Source organism: Saimiri boliviensis, chromosome 8 (assembly GCF_048565385.1).
Source record: "Saimiri boliviensis isolate mSaiBol1 chromosome 8, mSaiBol1.pri, whole genome shotgun sequence".
Classification (NCBI taxonomy): Eukaryota; Metazoa; Chordata; class Mammalia; order Primates; family Cebidae; genus Saimiri; species Saimiri boliviensis.
In genome coordinates, this window is record NC_133456.1 from 7,629,004 (window position 1) to 7,654,660 (window position 25,657).

Consider the following 25,657-nt stretch of genomic DNA (forward strand, 5'->3'; position numbering starts at 1 on the left):
GGGGAGTCCCCCAAGGAGGAGGGTGTGGAGCTCAGGGCAGCTGTGACTGCTCGCTCTGTGTGTGAACAGCTCCCTTGCCGCCACAGGCAACTGCTGGTCCCACCCTGCAGCAGCAGGGGGAGGATTCTCAAGGTGACACAGATTTCATGCCAATTGAATCAAGATGCAAGTAGAGACTTAGAACTCCTGGGGGGTTTGTGGAGAGGGGGCATGGGCAACCAGGCCCCACAGGAAAGGCAGGCAACAGCTGGGCCTCCCCTCTGATTTCCCTCACACACAGAAACGGTGACAGAAAGCTATCCTCCTCCCCTGAGAATCTCTGCAGGTGCAGGTAACTCAGCCAGGAGGTCCTTTTCCTGTCTCCCAGCATGTCCTCTTCACCTGGCAAACTGCTATTTGATGTTCAATCTCCAGTGAGGGACCAGCCATCTCCTTGTGACCTTCCTGATTGGGTTAGGACCCTCTGAAGCAGATTCCACCCACAGTGGGCTACCCAGCCCCTGGGCTGATCCCTTTCCCTCTCCAGGAACCAACCAACCACACTGTACTGAAGTCAGCTGTTCCCTAGTCTTGTCCCCAACAAGACCACGTGGTCTGTGTGAGAAGAGGCCAGGCACCTCCAGTCTTGTTCCCAATAAGACCATGTGGTCTGTGTGAGAAGGGGTGAGGCACCTCCCACAGCACCTGACATCATACCTGGTGTGCTGGAGGCACAGATGCATTGATGCCTCGGCATGCCATCACTCTGGGGACCAAGGCACCATGGCCCTCTCCCTCCTCACTGTTCATTCAGCTGCAGTGTGACATTTGTTTCTGCATGGGATCTTTTGAGTGCAAACTAGAGCATGTCATTACCCACTCAAAAGCCTCCAATGGCTCTCAGGTAGAGGGTGCTGCTTGTGCATAACTGATTTCTACCCCTCCCTGTGAGAGAATTATCACCCCCACTGCACCGCTATCAGGCTTGGCCGTGTGACTTATTTTCACCAATGAAATGTGAGTAGGAAGTGAAACATGCACTTCGAAACAGCAGCTTTAGGAGCCATCATGGATTCCACCATCACCCTTTCCTTCTGCTGCAAGGACAGCAGTCTCCCTGAGAATGGCGTGTCCTTCAGCCTGGGTCCTGGGATGAAAGGAATGTGGAAAAGAACCATGGCCAACTGATGACGGTCATGCCACCATGTGGGTCTTGGTTAAAAGGGGGACTGTAGGTAGCCAGTCCTTAAAGTTTCTCTTGAGATTTTCCTTCATGGTACTTATCACAGTCAGCTGTTGTTGCGGGATACTGAGATTTGGTTGTCACCACAGTATAACTCAGCAAAAGCTGGCTCTTATAAGCACTTTGTGTCAAATCCAAAGTCATCACCACAACCTGCACAGCCCTACATCTTCTGACCCCTTGATACTTCTCCAACCTCATTTTCAACAACTCCTCCTCCCTGGCTCTGCTGCAGTCACACTGGTCTCTTGACCATTTCTCAAACATGCCAAGAATATGTCTGCCTCTGGACCTCACACTTGTTTCTCCCTTTGCCTAGAATGTAGCCAATCAGTGAGGCTTCTCTAACTGCCCCGAGGCAGCACCTCCTACCATTCTCTATCCTCTTACCCTATTTATTGTTCTTCATAGGGCTTACTACCTGAAATTACGTTACATATTACTTTCCTTGTTCCTTGTCCATTTCTGCACCAGCAGGCAAGCTCCATGGTCAGGGAGTCCATCTGTCTTACCTATCTCTGAATCCTTAGGACAGAATCTGGCACACTACAGGTGCTCTATAGATACCTGTTGAGTGATCTGGGGCAGACTGTCTCCATAAAGGCAGAATATGGGACCCTCTGAGGCAGATTCCATTTTTTTCCTAAATGGCCATAATATTTTCCATTCTACATATTGTCTTTAAACTCATACCACTTCCCTATCTTAAATTTTTGTGGAATTTTACAGAACTCAACCAGGACAGCAGAAGTGATGCCATGTAATCTTTGAAGTGAGCTCTTCTTCCTTGTTCTCTTGGATTGCTTGCTCTTAGATCCCACCTCTCACATTATGAGGAAGCCCAAACCATCCAAGACAGAGACTACATGGAGGCCCCACGTAGGGTTCCAGATGACAGCCCAGCTGAGGTTCCAATACACACCTGTGAGCAAAGCTGTCTCCAGATGATTCCCATCCCCAGCCATCAAGTCATCCTCAGTCTTCACCTTCCCAGATGAGGTCCCAGCAGACTTAGATCACCCCTCCCGGGTCCAGATTCCTGACCCTGAAACCCATGAGCACAACAAAATGGCTATTTTTCGCCATGATATTTTGGGGTACGTTGTCACTCAGCAAGAGTAACTGAAATATCTCTATCCCCAGCACATAACCCAAACCTGGCACAAAGCAGGCACTCAATAAATATCCCTGAGTGAAAGACAGGCTCTGGCCCAGAGTCTTGACCTTCAGACTGAGGCTAAATTCCACCTCTTGCCTTGTCTCAAACAAGTCCTGGGAAAGAGCACTGCACGTGGCCTGAGCCCCTCCAGGATCCACGGGGCTCCATATATCTCAGAAATGGCCAAGACCAGGAATGTGAAACCAGATTATGAGCTGCTCAACCTTGACACCTATGGCTGGGAAGGTGTAAATGCACACAGTGGTCACTTTCCAAGGAATCATCGTTGCGCGGAAGTACGCGGTCAAGGCCTGAGTGGTGCGCTGTCAATAAAGCACAGCTAGCTTGAAAAAAAAAAAAAAGAAGTGACGAGACTCAGAACCCCTAACTAGGCTGGCTTCTGTTCAGCTTCTGCTATATTTCCTCAAGGACCTCTCTTGTCAAGATACACAATGGCAAGAAGACGGCAACCTGAGTGATGCTTTTCATATCATGATATTGAACAGGCTGTGAAGCTGCTACCTAAAAAAGCAACAGTCATTTCAAATACAATGAACATGCTGGGAAGGGCACACAAGTTTCCACTGTTTTTTTTAAGGTCTTTGGGCTAGAGCTTTGTCATCAGCAACTCTTTTGTTGCCACTTAAGCCTGAGCTTTGCCAGCACACATGCCATTCAGTTACTAATTCATATGCAGAAGCAAAGGTGGGTTACCTGTGATGCTAAAGACACTCACAGTTCAGGGATCCTCCCCGGCAGGCATGTTCACAGGCATACGTTTTCGTAACATTAGCAAAAGTAAGATATTTTAATCTCAACTAGTTAAGACTGCTGTCTCCTTTACCCCAACCTGCCTTGTCATGCTTCTCTTCTGAGCAGGTGGCACTGGTATGGCCATGGCAGTGTAAGGCCTGGTGAAGAGGGAGTTGAGTGGAGATGGATTGGGATTGGGTGCAGAGGGCTATCTGTATGTTTTATTTCCATGTATGGTCATTACTGGTTAGTAACTTTGGCGTAGCTGGGATTCACAAAGTGTCCATGAAGGGAATAATCTCAATATGGTATGACATTGTCTTTCATGAACTTACTGCTCCCTTACTAAACACTTGCCAGCACATGGCACCTTCCCACCTGCACACAGGCGCCCCCTCCCACTTCGATGGCATCCCCGCAGCTGCAAACGTGGCACTGGGCTGCCTCCCCACACTGGACTCGCCTGCTGGACGTTGCCTTTGCTCACGCTCTTCTTTTGGCAAAACTATCTTGTTAATCCCATTTCTTCAGGCAGTTTAATTTCTTACTTCTTTGACACAAAATACTGATCTCAATGAAAAATATAACATGAAACTCATAAAATATCCAGAAAATGAGGAAACATTACAAATTGGTTAATGAGTATTTTCCATTCAAAGAACATTTACGATTAATTACTGCACAGAAAACTTGAAACAATGTAAAGACTCCCAGCTCACTTCTGAAAGAAATTGGAGAGAGGTTTTCCCAGATTTGACAATAAGCCTAACAACGTATATCACAATGCTGGTAACAAGTAGTGAAGCTAAAACTTTTCTAAACCATCAATAGTAAAAATCAAACTTCCATTACCCATTCTAGAGCTGGGGCTTTGACCTGGGGCTTTTACAAAGTACTGATGCCAGAGTCTCGCTGGTTGGAGCAAAATTGCGCAATCTCGGCTCACTGCAACCTCCGCCTCCCAGGTTCAAGCAATTCTCCTGCCTCAGCCTCCTGAGTGGCGCCTGCCACCACACTCAGCTAATTTTTTGTACTTTTAGTAGAGATGGGGTTTCACCATGATGGACAGGCTGGTCTTGAACTCCTGACCTCAGATGATCAACTCACCTCGACCTCCCAAAGTGCTGGAATTACAGGCATGAGCCAGTGTGCCCAGCCCCAGCAATTCTGATTTAATGGTCCTAGGGAGCATCCGAACATTAGGATTCTTAAAAGTTCCCAAAATATTTTCCTGCGCAGGCCATGTGGAAAACCACTGCCAGAAGACAATGAATCATCTTCCTATTAACTCCATAGAAAACGATATTATAAAATCATCATCATATGAAGAGTAGATCAACAAGCATTCAGCCAAAAACTAGAAGAAAGAAACAAGATTATAGAGCTTGCCAGGCAGTTAATTAAAACAATTTATAAAATAATAACAATTTTATGTTATTTTCTGGATGTTTGTGGTATGTTTGTTATATAAACGATACTTTCATATTTTAGATTAAATAATGTGTTGTGATTTCTTTCCCATTCATAATCTTGTCTTCTTCTTTATAAAGTCTATCTCCCACAAATTTCAAAAGCTTGAATTCTTTCCATGGAAATGAGCAATTTTTTGTGTATTATTTTTCAAAAGAGGTAAATTTCCTTAGTTAAATTAGATTTTTTTTTTAATTTTATGGGTAACAAATTCAACCTAGTCCCAAGATGATTAGATATAGAATCAACATTTACTGGTGTTAAGCCCATGGGAATTTGATGATTCTGTAATAACTGTTTCCTTATCTAGCACTCAACACAAACCTGGCACAGGGCAGGCACTGGAGAAAAGTTCACTGAATTTATTTTTCTTGATTTACCCCCTCCTTTACTACAGGATATATTTCAGCTATGCAGAATATAATTTTTTATGCTACTAAAATTTAGAATTTTTTCCTTTAACTGCATCACTTATAATAGGTTATTAAAAGGGACCCTTATGATGAATGTGTAATAACACCATGTGAAACATAATGCTCATGAGAAAGCACCTAAAATTGTATATACCAAATGACTGTAACAAAATTAAAGCCCAATACACTGAGCGAGGAAAAGTCTAGAAGGAAAAAAAATGACTGCATGTTAATATCAGTGATGTCTGGGTATAAAACTACAGGTTTTTTTTTTCTTTAAACTTATTTCTACATCCCCACTTTCCAAATTATCTTGAATGATCATGTTCTGTTTTTAGGATGACTGAATCAATCAAAATCCCAACAGAAAACAAATGATACAGGCAAACAAGAATAATTTAAAGAGGGTTTGATTCAAAAGGATGATTTAAACTGGAGAGGAGGCAAAGTTTCCAGCACTTGAAACAATGCAATTGCTGGGCAGGGTAAACAGACGCATGATTCTTAGAGGCTTCTTCCATAAGGTAAAACAGATCACCCCCACTCATATTCTACTGGCCAAAGTAAGTCATACAACAATACTTATTTCAGCAGGGTAGAGACTTGGATTTCATGTGCGCAGAGGTAGGACAAATGGAATATTTGTGAACTAATGACTAACACATGAGAAGGCCCAGAGAGCCTATTTGTTTTGCATGCATGCAGATGGGCAGGTCTGACATGAAGCTTCAAGAAAAACAGGTTCAAGAAGTACTTGCTAAGTGAACAAAGGAAAATCATTTCCCCAAGAGGGAGTGCTCTCTATCCATGACCTCAAACAACACAGAAACAAGCACTGTGGGTGAAGCCCATGTAGGAACTTGAACATGGGAAAAAATAATTATTAGCCCTGAAAAACTGAGGGCGTCCATCTGGTCCCAAGAAGCCAGTTCAATATCTGTGGTACTTTTTGATATTCAAGAGATTCGATTTTATGTAAAATGGAAAAGATGATTTATCCTTGAGAGAATACACATGGCATAATTCTGACTGGGGTGGGCTGGACACTGGAAGCCCACCTCATACTGTTCTTAAAGCTCAAGATGAGCTCCTTTTTTTCCCACAAGTGGCAAACCCTGGTTATATTGTTCAGAGAGAATCAATACTGAAAACATTTTCAAGTCAGTCTGGAACAAAATTTCCACGGAAGGTGTCTGAAATAAAATAGCTCACAAAAGGACCTAAATTAGCAGGTATGGGGATCTGGCTGCCCCCAGGATGACCTCATAGTTGCTGCTCAAAAATACAACCCCTAGAGAGGCTAAATAAAATGCCACAGAAATACAGGGCCAGGGGCTCCTAATACCTCTCAGCCTCTGCTAAAGAATCACAAAGCTCTAAGTAGCCCGGCTGCAGGAACCAAGGCCAGAGATTACAGGCAACACAGGAGACAGGGCAATCTTCAGTGCTTCCAGCACCAGGAAGCTTCAATGCCTCCCACCTTAGGTGGCAATTTCCTTCTGAAATAGTGCAGCTCCTTTTAAAATTACATCTTGCTTCTTGCCTCTCCCACCTTCTCCAAAGAACTTCTGAATGCAATCATTATAAGGAAGCTGCTCACTAAAAGAGTCTTTGCACAGAAAATTTATCCTGTTTCTTCTTTATATCTCCCCCCACCACACCAAAGTTACATCTTTGTTTGACTTGTTATCCCTCACTTAAAGAGGAAGTCACCCAAGCACAGGGACTGGGGACCTCTGCTGACTTGCAAAACATGCAAGATTTTGGTGAGTGTTATGGGATATATTTGGTCTCCCTACACACACTCCAAAATTCATAAACTAACATCCTGACCCCCAGTGGTAAGGGAGGTGGGATCTTTGAGAATTTATTAAGTTTAAATGGAGTCATAAAGTTGGAGCCCTAAGCTATCTGATGTCACTGGTATCTTTATAAAAACAGGAAGAGATACCAGAGAGCTCTCACTTTCTACATGCACACAGAGGAAAGACCATGTGAAGACACAAAAAGAAGGTGGCTGTCTGCAGGCCAGAAGGAGAGCCCTCACCAGAAACAAATCCTGACGGCCCCCTGACCTTGGACTTGCAGCCTCCAGAACTGTAAGAGAAATTTCTAGTTGCTTAAACCACCCAGTCCATGGTATTTTGTTATAGTAGTTCTAGCAAACTAATACAGTTAATGTATTATCTGTTGCTGTATAGCAAGTCACTCTAAAACCTAGTAGCTTAAAAAAAATAATGGTCATTTCTCATCTCACATGGTTTCTGCGGGTCAGGAATTGGGGAAGGGCTCAGCTGAGCAGTTCTCGTGTTGAGTATCTCATGTGGTGGCCTCAGCTAGGAATGCCACCACCTAAAGGCTAAATGGGGTTGGAGGATCCACTTCCAAAGTGGCTCCCTCATGTGGCTAGTGGTTAGTGCTGACGGCTTGCCAGGGCCTCAGCTTCTACCCACAGGAGCCTCTCATGACATGGTGGCTGGCTCCACCAAGGCAAAGACAAAGACTGAGAGGTCACACTTCATCACTTCTGCCAGGAAGAGCCAGCCCTGATTCAGAGTGGGAGAGGACAATATAAGAACATGAAGACATACAGGAGGCCAACAAACATATGAGAAAATGCTTATCATCACTGGTCATTAGAGAAATGCAAATCAAAACCACATTGAGATACCATCTCACACCAGTTAGAATGGCGATCATTAAAAAAATCTGGAGACAACAGATGCTGGAGAGGGTGTGGAGAAATAGGAACACTTTTACACTGTTGGTGGGAGTGTAAATTAGTTCAACCATTGTCGAAGACAGTGTGGCGATTCCTCAATGACCTAAAAATAGAAATCCCATTTGACCCAGCAATCCCATTACTGGGTATATATCCAAAGGATTATAAATCATTCTACTATAAGGACACACACACACAAATGTTCACTGCAGCACTGTTTGCAATAGCAAAGACCTGGAACCAACCCAAATGCCCATCGATGATAGAATGGACAGGGAAAATGTGGTACATATACACCACGGAATACCATGCAACCATCAAAAACGATGAGTTCGTGTCCTTTGTAGGGACATGGATGAACCTGGAAACCATCATTCTCAGCAAACTGACACAAGAGCAGAAAAGCAAACACCGCATGTTCTCACTCATAGGTGGGTGTTGAACAATGAGAACACATGGACACAGGGAGGGGAACACTACACACTGGGGTCCGTTGGGGGGAAATGAGGGAGGGACGGAGGGTGGGGAGGTGGGGAGAGATAACATGGGGAGAAATGACAGATACAGGTGAGGGGAAGGAAGGCAGCAAATCACACTGCCATGTGTGTCCCTATGCAACAATCTTGCATGTTCTTTACATGTACCCCAAAACCTAAAATGCGATTAAAAAAAAAAAAGAAAGAAAAAGTGGGGGAACAAAAAAAAAAAAGAACATGAAGACCAGGAGGGAATAGGGACCATTGTGGAGTCTGGCTCCCAGAGGGTCAAAAACACTGACCAATAGGCACTATGAGTGTCGCAGATGTAACTGGTGCCCCACCTCACATCCACTCACCTTCCAGCTGGGCATGAAGTTCTGAGGAACATCCCCCCAGGTGCAGCTCTCATCCAGTGACTGATGGGCATTAGTGTATAAAGACTCCAGCTCCCTCCTCTGTGGGTGGGACAATTCCGTGATGTATATACTACAGTAGCTCCCAGAGTTCCCTAGAAAATTACACTCCAGTTGTCCACAATGGTAACTGGCTTGATAACACACCCTTTATCGACTTCCTTCTTGTCCCTGTCTCACTTCCCTACTTCCCTGCTGGTGTCTCCTGGGTTCACCTTGTAAATAAACTATTTGCACTCAGATCACCAATTCAGGATCTACTGCTGGTGACTGAATCCCTGGGCAATTTAAAGATGGAAGGGTTTCCTATACTCACGAAGCTTTCTCTAGCTGGGGAGATCTAACATTTGCACATAAACCAGGCTATAGCTCAAAAAACAGAATTAGCATATTCCTAAAGAGAATAATGTGTTTGGTAAAACCTCAGTTGGCAAGGCCAAGATCACATGAAAACAATAAAAGTGACATTCTATGCATCTTTCAACTATGATAAATCAAAGTTTTGGGAGGTATCCCTAACCAAAACAAACAAAACTAGTTCAGGTTGAAGCTCTGTTCTGGGAAGTTGCCCTGCTCCTGAATGCAGTGGCCCCATGGTCACAGGTTTGGTGCTGGGACCTGCTAAAGCAGGGATTCCTGCAGACTGAACATGAGAGCTAACGGCAAAGAGTCCTCAGACCCGACATTAGAGAACATACATCCACACCATGAGGGAGTTTCCTCTTTACAACGTATTTTCGATGTTTTTGCCTGTGTTAAGAGAAAAAAGCAAATAAAACCAATCAAAACAAAACCTCAATGTTGTATTTAAGGTTACCTTTAACAAAATCCTCACTTATGCCTCTACATTTCCCAGTGTCGTCCCTTCCCATTAGACCTAGGCCATATAACTGGCTCTGACCAATGGACATGAGCAGAAGTTACGTGGAACCTTCTGAGCCAAGGCAGGTAAAGATGATGCATCCTCACCCTCTCTTCCCTTTCTGCAGCCACAAGACAAGCTGTATGATGTAGTGATAGAATCAGAATAAATGTAACCTACAGCCTTGAGTGCAGATTCAGGATAGGTATGGCCCTGGAAAGTACTCTGACCCCAGCAGGCTTTGTGTGACCCACAGATAAAGCTTTGCTGGGGTGTCACAAGATTTCAATGTTGTATTTATTACCGCAGCATAGCCTAGCATACTGACCACTAAACCATGGACCACTAAACCCTGACCACTATAACCACCTCTCCAGTGTTCCGTTTTACAGGCAGAAGACGGGCCTCAAGCTAATGGCCATCAGCAGGCAAACATAACCAGCTAGGATTTAATGCTCTTGCTTTGTTTTCATAGCATTTACTTCTACCATGGAAGGTGATAATGGTTCATTATTTATTTATAGTACTGATTCAAGGTTTTCATTTAAATAATTTCATTGAAGTTTTTTTTTTTTTTTTTTTTTTAAAGTAAGCCAATTTATAGAAAAGCAGTATCAGGTAAAGCCATGCAGATAAAACTGAATGACTGAAATGTAAGAAATGTGACATTGACCTCACTGAAGGAGAAAGAAGGAATCGCAGCTGGCAGGGTTTTTTGTTTGTTTGTTTGATGGAAGAGAATCGTACATCTGCAACAACATCACAGATTTTTAAAATGTGGTTGTACAATATCATACCATGTTATCTCACAATCTGGTGGACAAAACCTCACTTGGCCAGACTCTACACAGGCAGAGAGGGTAAACCGAGCCGGAGAATGGATCAAAGCAGAGGTGCTTAGACACTGATGACTGTCCTTGGGACAAGCTACCCACAAAAGAAAAAATTAAACAGGTATATTATGGCTACAGTTATGGAAATAATAATCATTCGGGGGGGGGAAAGAGTAAGGGGTGATTGCAGCAAAGAAAAGACTGTTTTAACACGTGCTAGTAAAGCCCACAATTTAAAAATGCAGCTTCCTAAGTCTAAGACCTCTGGGTTCAAACGTAACTCCATCACTTGACCTTGGGTCTATTAATTAACCTCCATGAACCTTAGTTCTCGTTTGTAAAATGGAAATAATAAGAAAACACCCCCTAATCAGGTTACTGTGAGTATTTAATGAGATATTACATTTAAGTGCTGAGATTAGAACTTTGAATATAACAAATGCTGGACAAGGATGGGCTAAGTTTTTTCTTTTTTAAAAAAAAAAAAAAAAAAACTTGACACATAGTAGGACCTTAGTAAAAGATGTTTGAGTTTGAATGAGAGAAATTAAGTATCTGGATGTAAAAGAGCATTAAAATTAGCTAGAGAGAGTCATTTTGTCCACTTATTATAGGGAATTAAAAATATGCATATAAATCCTAGCAATCAGGCCAATACAAATGCCTATATTTTATAGCTAAAAAGCTAGGACTAGGTCTAGAATTCAACTATTGGTTATAGTCTACCACCTTATTTAGACTCTAACTCTTCAAGGGGTGAATGCTACCCAAAATGAAAGCTCTGAAGGGTTTTCTATTGCATTTCACTGTATCAGAAGTGCACCAATGGAACTACGGCAGAAAAGGTTAAGAATTGTTCTTCAGAAGTTTTATAGACTGCAAGTGGCAACCCAATATTAGTCAATAGAATTAATTTAGTGGATTGGAACCTCCATTTAAAAAGTAATAAAATAAAAACACCAGTGCAATGTCCATATAAGGAAAAACTATTGCTACACACACACACACACACACACACACACACACACACACACACCAGTGTTCTATGTAAATATACTTCTTGTGAGTCATGTTTAAAACTTCATGAGATGGGCCACAGCTCCTTTAACGTTTCTCTTCATCAGCCATACATTTATTTGATTATTTCTTTAGCATCTATCCACCAGTCCTCGTCCCAAACTCAATTTCTAGAGGCCACATTAGTCTTGTTCAACATTCATAAACAATAACATGAACACAGCGCCGAACACATGGGAGATACTCAACAATTGTTGACCGAATAAATAAGGTTTGAGTTATCCTACAAGCCCCAAAAGCCCAGAGGCCACCCATTTCTCAGTTAGATATTTATTTTTGCTGCAAAATAAATATGAGTGCATTACTCCTTTCTTTACTGTCTCCTTTCACTGTCTTCAAGTAAAGGATTCAGGCAGGCTGCTGACATTGACTTTTTCCTCTATCAATTGCTGTGGTCAGAGCTTTCAGATATGATCTTACCTTTCCCCAGGAGATCACTGTCCTTTTCTTTTAAAGACATGGACACTCAGACCCAGAACAGTGATTTAACCTGCCCAAAGTCACAAAGCTACCAACTATCTCAATGACCTGATACCCTGTGCCCTGTGTGGTCTATGCCATGGGTCCTCAATACAGAAGAATCTTTCTGCATTCTTCTAAAGAGACTGGGGTCTCAGTGGGCCTGTGGCTCCTTTACACAATACAACGAGGAAACGAGTGTGATAAAGCTCTCCCAAGCCCTGGGTTCCTGCCCACATCAAGAGTGTCACCTATATGCATCCAACCTAGAAAAAGCTCCTTCCCAAGGGACCTCTCTTGCTTTCCAGAAGTTCGTGAAACAAGAGGGGCTGCCCTGGCAATCTTCTCATGAAAAATAAGCCCTGAGTCACACAACCACACAGTTTTTTTCTCACACTTAAATACAAATTCTTCTGGTATTAAAAAGATCAATCATAAGTTATACTTTAAAATATCTATAAATGTCTCTAAAATACTTCCCTCTGTATTACTGTCCCATAAACACTATTAAAAATTAAGAAGGGAAGATAGGACGATTGTATTCTGTGGTTTCATTTTGCCTTTGCCTCTCCCTCTCTGGGGCCTTGACTGATTCGCTTCCCACTCAGTGTGTCCATATCCCAGCCCACTGCTCCCTGGGCCACGGGGTGGACAAACAAACAGCTTCTGAGAAAAATCCATTTATTCCTTTAGAAATATTTGAGGCACCTACTATTTGCTAGACTGTGCAAGACAGGCTCACATGCTTTGAATCAAAGATTTTAAAGAGAAGCCGAAGTCCCTCACGGATTTTTTTTTTAAGTGAGCATCATTTTAAAGTCCTACCAAATAAGAAGATCTGTCCATAGAAATGCAGCTTTTAAAGAAACAGGCACACACCCAACGATCAATATCCACAGGTGTGGCACGTCATATAAACTCAGCCACAGCACAGTGTCCCCCTTCTGAGATGAGAATGTTCTGGGATATTAACCATGACATGTTGGGTGCCAGGCTACATGGGAGATGAGCTGCCCTCTAGGAAGGAGCTCAGTGTCAGAAGAGAGATCCAAGGGCACAGATAACCAAACACAAGTCCATCTTGGATCAACATTCTGGACAGCCTGTGGGAACGGTGTAGACCAGAATCACATTAGCATAAACACGTTTCTAATCCGGACCCCTTCAAGGAGCTTAGCAAAGGCTTCATAGAAAAGGTGGCATTTGAGCAGGGCCTGCAAAAGTGCTTGAAATAGTAACAGCTCTGCAAGGATTTAGCAGGGAACAGTATCATACTGTTGGTGGATCAAGGAGGCAGGAAAGAGGATGGGTGAGAAAACAGGGTTTCTCCCTGAGGGCAGGGAGAGATAAAGGCAGAGGGATGGAAATGGAGCCCAGCAAAGACAGCTGGAGGTAGTATGTATTGTGTGTGACACCTGACTATACAGGAAGGTCTTAAGGAGCAGGCAGCACAGCACAGATCATGGAAGAATAAGTACGCCAAGTGCTGGAGCAAGTATGTCCCTGGTCCATGGACACACCATTCTCTCAGCATTGTTCCAACAAAACATCCCTCTTAATGGGGGTCACACTGCCCCCATATACCCTGGTGACTTTGCTCACTGCCCTAGCACTGGTAAAGCAAGTAGATATATGGGCTTAGGGAAGGAGGTAGAACAACTGCCCAGGAGAACGGCCAATAATTCCAAGGCCCGAGAGCAGAAAAATAGTTATTTGAAGTATCTCCATTTGGAAATTCATTCACTCATCCCTTCCTTCTTCCCTTCCCATCCATCCATTCCCCTACCCACTCATCCATTCACTCATCCACCTATCCATTCCATTCATTTACCCAACTATCTACCCACTCATCTCTCCATCCATCCATGCATCACCCATCCATTAATCCATTCCTACATCCAACCATTCATCTATTCATCCACCTAACCATCCACCCATTCATCCATTAATCCATCCCTACGTCCATTCATTCATCTGTCCACCCACCCATCCATCCATTCACAAGCCATCCACCCATTAATGCATCCGTACATCCATTCATTCAACTATCCACCCACCCATCCATCCATTCACCGTCCATCCCTACATCCATTCATTCATCTATCCACCCACCCACCCATCCATCCAATCCATTCACTTATCTCTCTGCCCTTTCTCTATTCACCCACTTATCCATTCCTCTATCCATCAACTATTAAACATCAATTCTATAGCTACACCAAAAGTTACCTCCTCTTAGAATACATCCCAATCTGGCCAGGCATGGTGGCTCACACCTGTAATCCCAGCACTTTGTGAGGCCGAGGCAGGTGGATCAAGACCAGCCTGGCCAACATAGTGAAACCCCATCTCTACTAAAAATACAAAAATTAGCCAGGCATGGTGGCGCATGCCTGTAGTCCCACCTACTTGGGAGGCTGAGGCAGGAGAATCGCTTGAACCCGGGAAGTGGAGGTTGCAGTGAGCTGAGATCACACCACTGCACTCCAGCTTGGGCAACAAAGTGTGACTTCATCTCAAAAAAAAGTAAAAAATCCCAATCCTCTTGGCTCGATTATAATTATCATTTTGTTTATTCCTCTGCAGTATTTTTGTTTTCATATAAGACTTATGCCTCTCCCAGGGTAATGTGACCATGGTACTATCCCTTAAAGGAGTTAAGTTATAGTAATTATAATAATAGAAGTAATAATGGCATTACCATTTATTGAAGATTTACCATGTCCCAAGTTATTTGGTGAGCCCTCATAAAGGCTCCCAGAGATATCAGTATGCTCCCAAGCATAGACTATACAGGCACACTGTTAAAGAAGCAAGACAGGAATGGGGTGCCCAGGCATGAGGAGCCCCTGCCCTTCTCAGGAGAGGGAAGGGGGCTGAAGAGGGCCACTGGGTTTCATTCATTGCCATACTCCTGCCCATGGAATGAAGACTCCATTGTGCCTTTCATTTTCATTATATTTTTCCTTCAAAATTCCCCAAGTATTTCCCAAACTTCAGACCTTTAACATCTGAAGTAGAAACTGAAAGGGAAAAACTAGAAAATTACAAATTCAGTTCCCAGCAGGCAAACTGCATCCTAAAACTGAAGTTCTAAGGGCTTTTCATCTTTTGTATTTTGTTTTGTCTCCCTAGAGACCACCAGAAGATTTTTGGGACTTTTCTTCTATGGAGAGAAGCAAATCCCCAAAACTGAACTTCCTCAGAGCAGGTCAAATCTGTTACTAGTCCTTCTCTGTGTTTGTATGTGTCTCCATAGGAGACAGAAACAGAGACAGAGACAGAGAGATAAAGTAAAACACAGAGCAGGAGGAGAGGGAGAAACGGAGAAAGAGAGAAAATACCTTCAGAACAGCCCTCTCTGTTACTAAAAACTACACAGTGCAGCACTCACTCAAGAACCAGGCACTGTCCATCTTCCCCCAATCAAACTTCTTTAAATCCCAGGGAACCCAGAGGAACACTGCTGTGGGTCTCCAAAATACATCATGTCGGGGATTGAGCTTGCTGTCCTCACCCTACAAGCTGCTCCTCCTCCCGTGTTCCTTGTTTGGCTCATGAGACCACTCAACCACTGAAGGCCCTGCCCTTGGCTCCAAGCCTCAGAGGATCCCCCTGTCACCCTCCTCCAGCCACATCCTCTCAAAGAGAGAAGAATCTGTGGACCAAGGGGACAAGTCAACCTAGAACCCACACTCCTCCTCATCTACGCCTTACTCTGAGTATTCTCAGGGATCCTGAAAGTCCCTAATCAAATGTTTGCCCTGAGCTTGCTTCCAAGACTTGTGTGAGCCCCTTTCCCAGGTGGTCCTCCTGAGGGCAGACAACACTGCCTACATATGCAACTGTAGGCCCAAGGCAGCAAAAGAAGTGGCTGGTGGAGGTAGCATAGATATATACAGGCTGAGGGCTCCACGTGTGTGTGTGTGTGTGTGTGTGTGCACGCGCACATGGGACCCTTTGCTATGATGATTAGAGCCAGGAGGATAGGCAGAGAAAGGTGCTGGGCCACAGGCTGGGGACATCTCTATTTTTCTCCTTCCTTGAGCCCACAGATGTTAAGGACAAGTCTGGATTTCAAACTCCAGAACATCTCCCCAGTGCCCATTCTGCCAATTCTCACTCTCCTAGTATAAAACCTTCACCACTGAACTGTCTGGCTCCCCTCAGGATCCCTCACTTCTTCCTGGTTGGGGCTTGAGTTGTTCTTTTTTTTTTTTTTTTTTTGAGATGGGGAGTCTCGCTCTGTCACCCAGCATGGACTGTGGTGGTGCAACCTTGACTCACAGCAACCTCTACCTTCCAGGTTCAAGCAACCTTCCTGCCTCAGTCTTCTGAGTAGCTGGGTTTACAGGTGCCCGCCATCACACCCAGCTAATTTTTGTGTTTTTAGTAGAGATGGGGTTTCACCATGTTGGTCAGGCTGGTCTCAAACTCCTGACCTCAAGTGATCTGCCTGCCTCGGCCTCCCAAAGTGCTGGGACTACAGACATGAGCCACTTCACCCAGCTGAGTTGTCTTCTTAAAGCACAAAACTGGTCAAATCCTACCTTTATACTCTACCCAATCCATGGTTAAAGCTTCTTATCTGGCATGGAAACACACCCACCTGTGGGTCCACTGGTTCATGCCCTGCTGGTCAACTCCATCTCCTTTTTCTCTGCACCTCAGTGAGGGCTCAGACCACACTGACTCTGTGACCCTGCAAACTCACACCCCCTGCAACGTTAGTGTCCAAGCTGCCTTCCAGCAGGGAACACGTTCTTCACTTGCCAAGCCCATTCCAGTGCCAAGTTCTGATTCCACAGTCGCCTCCTTTTTGAGGTCTCCTGCACCCCAATGCCTCCCAAAATTTAACCAGGTGGCTCCTCTCTCTGGATTTGCAGTCTATACTGGGAGGTATTTCTGACCATTCTGAAGTCTGATTTTGTCTACCTGTCCCTCCACATTGTGAGCCCTTCAAGGGAGGGACCACAGCTTGGTCTCTGCGTCCCAGCACAGTGTGTAGCATATGGAAGGGTAGCAAGAATGAAGGAGCCATCTGGAGCTAAGAGCCCATGGGCACCTCAAGAGCATGTGCGGGCCGCTGTGGAGGCCAGTGGCATAAAAACCTCCCATCATCACTATTTCTGAAGCCTCTGGAAAAGCCCACCTTGCCTCTCAGACAGAGACCAGCAGGACAGTAAAAGCAAACACTAGTCCCGTGCTCCCCAGGTGCCAGGCTTTCCCTACACTAGCACTGTAATCCTCGCCAAAATCTCACAGCCATCCCCATTTTACAAAGGAGGAAACAGAGGCACAGAGAGGTTACATAACTTGTCCAAGGTCACAGAGAGTGTGGAACAGTCAGACTCTGACCGAGGCAGTCTGGAGCCAAAGTCTGTCATGGGACACCACTGACAACAGCAAAGAAGGAACGAAGGGAGGGAGGGAGGGAGGAGAGAGGGGTCTGTTTTGGTTCCTCTTTTACCAGAGATTAGTGGGAAATTCTCCAAGCGAGGGCTCCTCTGATTCCTTTCATCTGCTAATTCCATGTATGCCAAATACTGGCTTTTAGAGTCAGAAGAGCCAAAGCTTCCTTTGTGCCAAGCTGATGGCCTTAGACACTCAAGGTCCTTACTTCACATCTCAGCCTCACCACTCGGATGTGACCGGTCTCCTCCGTTTACACATGGGGACACTAAGGCCGGGAAGAGCAAAGCCACATGCCCAAGTGACAGCCAGCAGGCAGTGTAGGGGGAGTTTCCAGCTGTCCCCTCACCCCTAGCTCTCACTCTGACTTTTTTTTATATATTTTCTGGTAGGCATGCACTATTCCTCTGAAAAAGTATGGGTTCTGATGCAGAAAAGGCTGATTGGAATGCTAAGGATATTATCAGCCTCATTCACCGAAAGGGGAAAATCTCCCCCTTTGCTGAACCTTCCATGCCGATGAGAAAAGGACTTCAGCCACAGCCTCAGCCGGGACATCTGTCCACAGCTCCAGGAGGGCCGGGCATGCAGCCTGGCAGTGTCCACAGCTGTGACAGAGCCCAGTGCAGCCTCCGTGTCTGCCTCTTGCTGCCACCCTGTGACAAAGTGTGGCAATCGCAGGCAGGAAACAGGGCCCACGAGAAGGTGGGGACGGAGGGGCCCTGACGCTGACAACCCAGACTCCCTCAGGGTCTCCCCCAAGACATTCTGTGCGCATGCGGCTCAGAAAGACCATATTCTATGGTAGCTTCCGTGGGCCCTGCTGGATGCGTGGGGAACTTTGAGGAGCCCGCTCATCAAAGAGACGCTCCACTAGGCCACCCTCCCCTTCGCCACATTCCTGTGTCAGCCCATGGAATGGAAACACGCACCAACCCCTACAGAGGAAGAGGGAGGGACTGGACACACACCGCTCCCCTGCCACTGAACTGCATGGGCAGGGCTGCGCAGACCTAGCTGCTCAGCTGCAGCTAAGCCTCCTGCTCTCCTGGCAGCGGGAAAGAGAGCAGCATCATTCCCAGAAAGCCTGCCTTCGTCCCCACTAGCCCTGGATGTACCAAGCCAGTCTCAGCACCAGGCCCTGTGCTCGGGAACTAGGGGCCAAGGTCACCTCTAGTGTAGTGGAGGTCATAGACTAGAAGGAAGTTAGCCAACAAATTTGTAACACAGTTACACCCGTTACACCCAGGGACCAGCACCCTCAAGAAAGTTCCAGAGGTAGCAGTACTGGACACAAGACTTAGGGCTAGGGTTTAACACCACGTCAAGGGCAGAAGTCAAGGCTGCAGGAATGAGGATAGCAGGGAAGAGGACTGTCCCATCCTGAACAGAGAACCAGGAAAAAAAAAAAAGGCCTGTTTAAATAACAACAACAATAACAACCATCATAGATATTCTAGAACTGAAAAATGTAATAGAGGTTTTAAAAATATATAAACAAGTAAAAATAGTGAGATTAGGCCCAGCTGAAAAGAAACTAGGTGAAGAAAAGACAAATTGATAAAAACCCCTCAAAATGCAGTGCAGAAAGATAAACAGAAAATGTGAAGGTGATATTAAGAGACATGGAGGCAAAAATGAAAAGTTCCCACATCCATCCAGGAGAGAAGAGAGGGAATGATGAAGCAATACTGAAAAAGATAAAAGTAGAGACTCTTCCATAATTGAAAGCAGACAGGGTCTACCTATTGAAAAGTTCTCTGTTGGTCTATTTCACTTGTTGACCTCACGCAGTCTCTGGATGCTGTGCCCTGCACTGGGTGGTGAGGATGCCCAGTGCCAGAGATGGGCACAGGGCAGACCCTACCTGGAGAAACCTAGATCCCGGAACCCCCAGGATGCTGGGATATGCCGTGCAGGGCTAGGCTCTGCTGCTTACAACAAACCTAGCATTCAGAAAACACCTGGAATCCTTCTTCTTTCTTAGACATTTTAGTGATATTAAATGGCTGAGAGGGACACTTCCCTAAATGAAAAAAATTGCAATTCTTTACAGTGTCTAGAGCGCTCCATTTTTCTAGCTAGCAGTAAACAGCTTATAGTTTGGCCACCAGTCTCCAGAAATCCACACACACGCATCCAGGGTGCTTTCATTATCAAAACGCCCTAGTCCCCTAATACTGCACAGCACAGCTTTGCATCTGCAACTATCTCCATTTACTCTGCGGTTTAGACACTGTTACATAATTGGCAACTTACCGCATTTTAATTAGTCATTGTTAATTCCCATTATTACTGTTACCCTTAATTTATTAGACTGCTAAAACAATTGCATTTACGAGCTTAAGGAGACAGCTTGCTCTGTCCCAGCCAATGCTTAGATCTTGGTCAATCTTTTTAATGCCAATCTTCTAGGGTAGGAGCCAATCTAAAATCTTAAACTCTTTTAGGGATTCCATAAGCAGATATTAAAGTGAAGCCTGACACCCTAACACCTCTCTCTAAACCACAGCGAGTAAATACACAATTAATCTCTAGAATATTTTTAAATTCTATTTGTAAAAACAGCGGTAGTTTTTTAAATGAATTGAATTGCTATAGTCCTGAAGGTTAAAATAAAGAGTAAAAATAACAAAAATAAAATTTGCCATTATTGAGCCTTTACTGTGTTCAATTCTCTGCTAAGCACTTGACATACATTATTTCACTTAATCTTCATAACTCCCTAAGTACATATTATTTTTTTCCTTAGCAAACTGAGACTTAAATAAGTTGAGTACTTTGCTCAAACCCACACAGCTAGTAAGCAGCAAAGCCAGTATTTGAACCCAGGTATGCCCAGCCCCAGAGTTTGGCTTTGCACCCTACATTGATTATCTTGTACATATAAGGAAGAGTAAAAGCCTTTTGGTCCAATCAAATCTGTCTGGTCTCCCAGGCAAGCCTGTGCCAGACACAGGCTGGATACTACGGGAGAAACAAAGAGGAGAATTTCAGATACACATACGCAATGCACACACAAAGGGCAGCAAGAATGGAGAGTGCTGATGAAGTTCACATTATGAGGCTGCTCTGAGGGGCATAATCAGGAATCGAATTGACAGAGACAGAAAAGATGTTCATCAGAGCACTGTTTACACAGGGGAAAGCTGGGCAACAACCGTCATGCTCCACACTGTGGAAAACAGGACACAGCCATACAACGTCCCCAGGGGGAAATGTTTTGTAGCCAGAACACAAATCATTTTGGAAAATACTCAGTGATAAGGGATATGTTCATAAGATAAAGTTAGGGAAAAATGCAAAATAACTTTATGTTGACAGTCTGATTTCAGTTTTCAGCAGCCTGAAAGAAATGCTGCAAATTTTTAATGTGAATATTCTTGCATCGTGAGATTTGGAAATTTTCTTCTTTTTGTATTACGTGGTACATTCCAATTTTTCAAAGAAGAGGATGAATTTTATCTATCACATGAAAAAGAATTATTTTATGTGATCCCTACAGTACTGCCTGAATCTGCTCTAAAATATGTTGCCATTATAATATAGCTGATACAATATGATCTCCTTTATGTAAAGTACATATACATATATGGGAATACACATACACATCAGCAAAGGAAGAAAGACTGAAAGAAATACATAAAAATATTAATAATGACGAGGTCAGGATAACGGGATAGCAGTTTGTTGTTACTTGCTTTTTTACTTAGCTATATTTCCAAAATTTTCCAAAGTGAATAGGCAATGCTTTATAATTTTAAAAGCTCCACATTGATCATAGTTATCATTTATTCCCAGCGGTCACCCAGCATTTATACAGAAACACAAGGAAATTCTTGTCTCTAGCACTTCTGAAACTCGTGCCATCACACAAAGAATCCACACTTGCAATAATGAACTCAGCATTTCTGTTGAGAGGAAGCCACATATATGACAATTGGCCTAGGAGCTTCTTCAATCCTGGGAAAAAAAGCAACTAGGACCAAAGACTTTGGCCAGAAGCAAGCAGTTGTTGCTGGTATAACCAGTGTGTGCCTCAGCCTTGCTACCTACTTCCTGTGATGGGAACCAATTCTGGAGCAAAGAAACCTACTCACAGCCTGCTTTCACTGTACTTGGAGGACCAGCGTTAGGTAGCGACTCCTTATCACTCGGGGTTGTTGTACCTGTGCACACTCAGGGAGAGGGATGTCTTATACCTGTCACTAACTAGCACAATCATTTTCACAGATACAACTCCACAAAGGCAGGCCATGAAAGAAAGGAAGTATAGTACAGTGGCTGGAGTCAAAATGCCCAGTGTGGAATCCTGGCTCTATCGCTTCCTAGCCAAGCAGCTGTGGGAAAGTTAATTAACAGACTCTATGCCTCGGCTTCTTCAACTGTTAAATATGGATGGTAATACAGTAGCTTGCTTACAGGGTTGTGAGGATTTAGTGAAGTGATATGTCTTAGGAATCCTGAATGCTGTTAGGCCTTATGTTAAATGTTCAACAAGTAGTAGTGTATCATCATCATCACCGCCACCACCACCACCATCATCAGGCTTTACCCTAAGGAGCCACAAGGAAAACGAAGATGAGAAAAGAGCCTCCCAACACTTGTGGAGCTGAGGAAAGGGCCCAAGGATAATACAACAGTAATTACAAATCAAGGTCAACTATAATGAATAAAGTGACGTACGAAGCGGAGGAGGTTGGAAAGGCTTCCTGAAGGCAGTAGCAACTGAGAGCCCAGCACTGAGTCCCTGGCATAGCAGGAACTGAGAAGCTCTTTGCTGAACGAAAGAATCAGGCCAGGAAGATTGAGAAGTCAACAAGCTGCTATAGGGACAAGGGAGGGGGGTTGGGGCAGGAGAAGCAAGAGAATGAACATACAGGGTAAGTCCCTGAACTCACATGAGGAGGAGCAGTGAGGGTGAGGCCGGGCCAGGACAGAAAAGCATCACGAAGAGTCCAGATACCTATCTTCCACCTTTCTGTCATATTAATTCCTCATCCTTCTGGTCTCAGTAGAGGACCATGCCATGCCCTTGGCAAGCCTCCTCTGACCCCAGACCAGAGCAGGTCCTCAGGTCATGAGCTATCAGCATTCCTTCTTTCATGGCATTGCAAGGAGACTTGCATGCATTAGTGTAATTCTTTGAGATATGACCGATTCTCAAGTTAGATTGTAATCTCCATGAGGGTGCAATCTTACTTTGCTTGTCCTTATAATCTGAGTGGGCATGATACCTGGACAGAGTGCCAAGATGCAAAAATGTTTGCTGAATAAACGAATGAATGAATGGATGGATAAAATCGTCAAATTCAGGTTGTTTTCCCATGCTTCTGCCAGGGACCAAGGCAGTAACATTCTCTCTGGAGATGCTCTCAGGTTCCTCCCTACGCATGAAATGGAGAAATGGAAAAAGAATGTGTTATTGATGTATTTTGACATCCTGGACTAAAAGCTGCTACACCAGAAGCGAAGTATTAATAGCCATCATCTCTCAAATTTATACTGCACCATTCAAGGGCTGAGTTCAAGGACTTTTTATAAAAGAACAGGAAGTGCTCTTTTTCATACTTCAGCCCCTCTGCCTCTCCTTCTCTTCCTCTCTTAACCCAGCAGTCTTGCCCACAAAACAGGACCTGAGAAAGTAGATGAACTGTAAAGTTTCACAGCCCACTGCCTTGGGAAAATGAGGGTTTTGGACAGGTTGGTTGGGAGGTTTAGGTCACTGTTGCAATGAACAAGGCAGAGATGATACATAAATACAGGGAGCTCAATGGAACAATTTCCCTTACCAAGTTCCAGAAAAAAGCACTTTGAATGGAGCCTTGACTGTTTTGACTTCCTAGGGAGACACTGTGGTTAATTCAGAACATAAGAGCTTTTAGGGAGCTTTTCCCCGCAAAGAGAGAAGGGTTATCAGTGTGCCATTTCACCTAAGAATGTGAATTGATCAAATAATTAGTTTCTAAACAACCATGAGTCTACATCTAATATGACACATTTTCACATCTAATATGACACATCTTCTCAGGCATGCGTGCGCGCGCGCGCACACACACACACACACACACACACACACACACACACACAGGTTTTATCTGTAGATCACAGAAGGTGCTTCTCTTGGAAATTTAGGTAACACCACAGAGAGGTGCTAATGAGCCCCCACTAGCGGATGGTCATGGTTGAGAACAAGGCAGTCTTCTGTTCTGTCCCGTTTGATCTCACTGACCTTTCTGAGCCTCAGTTTTCTCAGCTGATAAAGTGTTCATTCATTCTCCACACTCACTCATTCATTTATTCCACAAATATTTTCTGACAGAGACTATTACAAGAGCCAAAAACCTGAAGGCAGTAGCAACTGAGAGGCTAGGACCAACCAGACAAGGGTCTTGCTCCAGGGAGCCGACATTCTGTGGATGAGGCAGTACCACTGACCTCAGAGGGTGGGTGTGCAATTCAGGGAGGTGATATAACTTGCCTAAGAACACACAGCTAATAAGTGGTGATTTGTGAACCCAGGGCTGTCTGAACACGAAGCCTGGATTCTCACCTGCATTTGCATTTGCTTCTTCCTTGGCTAGCAGTCACTCCAGTTGGTCCCAAGTGTTAGCACTGGGCTATGCAATGTGAAAGGCCCAGGTAGAGGAAACTGGGGAGTGGCATGCCAGGCAGCCACTGGGAGGAAATGTGAAAGAAAGCAGGGAGAGGGGAAGAGGGAAGTCTGTGAAGCCCAGGGAGAATGGTGGTCCTCAGAGCATCTGGTATTTTGCTGAGCACCTAGAGAACCTGCAGCATTTTTTGCACCTCTGTTACAGGGGCTGCCTCCTCCTTAGAGCACCCACTGCATCTGGTATTTGCTATTATACCTGCTGGATAAATACTTATTTTCACATCTCCTTCTCTGATCGGAGGTCATCTTTTTGAGGCCAGAAATGATGGCATGCCAGGACCTGGCCCAAGGAGAAGTCTCACCTTTGGTGCCAAGATTAAAATAATGATTGCTGTCATTCACTGAATTCCTACAGCTGTCAGACACTGAGACAGATTTTATATTCATGATCCAATTTAATCCTCATGACAGTCCAATGAAATAGGGATCATTTAAAGAAGAGGAAAATGGGAAGTAGAGAAGCTAAGAAACTGCTTTAGACCCCTGGTGGAGCCAGGATTCGAACCCACAGCCAGCTTCTGGTTCCAGGAACCTCACTCCATTGCTTATAGTGGCCCAAGCAGCCAGTGTTCCTGAGATGTGCATTTCCCCTCTCCTGAGCCTCCCAGGCTACATCTCAGCCTTCCCTCCCCAGAGAGAACTCAGCTGTACTCCTCCCTGCCTCCAGACCGGGCTGTGAACACACCACACTTGTTGAATGAATGCTGGCTTTTTTTTTTTTAATTTGGCAGTTTAAAGCAATTAACGTCATTTAGTCAGGCATGTTATTAAGTCAACATTCAAGGGAGGGTGGATCATGGGAAATGAATATACCAGGTTATATAAATAACAATTTACTCACTGTCTAAAATATCACAGAACTTCATCATATGTCAAATATTTTAGGCCCTTTTATTTTTGCCTTTTACATTCAAAGATGACTCCATTCCCATACACAACTCTAAGAATGAGACTGTGGTATGAGGACTCCTTGGAGATACTGTCAGCAAAAATGCAGAAGAGAATTTGCCAAATGCTGTGTCATTTCTGCCTGCTCTGACACGAATGTGACTCTTGGCCATTCAGCTAAGTCTGCCTTGTCTGAAGTGGGTGTGTGTGAATCTGCTGTGCCTGCTGGACAGCACCCGAGGTGGGGCCAGCAGCCCGTGCATGCCTCCCTCCACTCAGAGACACCCCACGCAGACGGCTGCAGGGTAATAGGTGTGGGTGGGATGGGGGCACACTGGGACTAAGAGAAAAGAAGAAAGTCACAACCAAGTGCTGCCCATCTCATGGTGGAACACCCGGGGAATAAGATTGGATCTTCTGTCCTCTGGAACTGTGCTGACCTTCGAGCTCTACTGCAGGCAAGCCCAGGGAGAAGCAGTGAGCTTCCCAAGATCCCCAAGCTCAGCAGTGTCAGGCCAGAGCTAGAACTTGGATGCCCAGACCCCAGGCCAGACTCCTGCCCCCTTGAGCCTAATGACTCTCTGGTCCAGCTACATTCTGCCCAAACAACACAAAGAAAAGGGACCCAAATACAGAAAACCAGATCCAGATGGTAAGAGGAGAAATCCCCAGGAGGAGGTGGAAGACGACAAAATTAATCTTCAGCAAGCAAAAACCAAACACATGCAAACATAACAGTCACCTTTTCAACTGGGATGGTGGTCCTTCACCTGGCTCTTCCATCACTAGCTTTGTGATCTTGGGCTCAATTTCCCCAAATGC

At 44.6% G+C, this 25,657-nt stretch overlaps 1 protein-coding gene across 8 annotated transcripts in view; it reads right to left on the minus strand.

The window, feature by feature from the left end:
* The window catches only part of CACNA2D3 (calcium voltage-gated channel auxiliary subunit alpha2delta 3), a 935,925-nt gene that overhangs the window by 894,399 nt on the left and 15,869 nt on the right, over positions 1 to 25,657 (minus strand). For 2 of the 8 annotated variants that reach the window (XM_074403651.1, XM_074403649.1), the window contains exon 1: positions 1 to 25,657. This exon is cut by the window's left edge; it is cut by the window's right edge and continues 14,777 nt beyond it. The exons of the other annotated variants lie outside the window; for them this stretch is intronic. The gene's annotated coding sequence lies outside the window, so the exon portion shown is untranslated. 8 annotated transcript variants of the gene reach the window in all.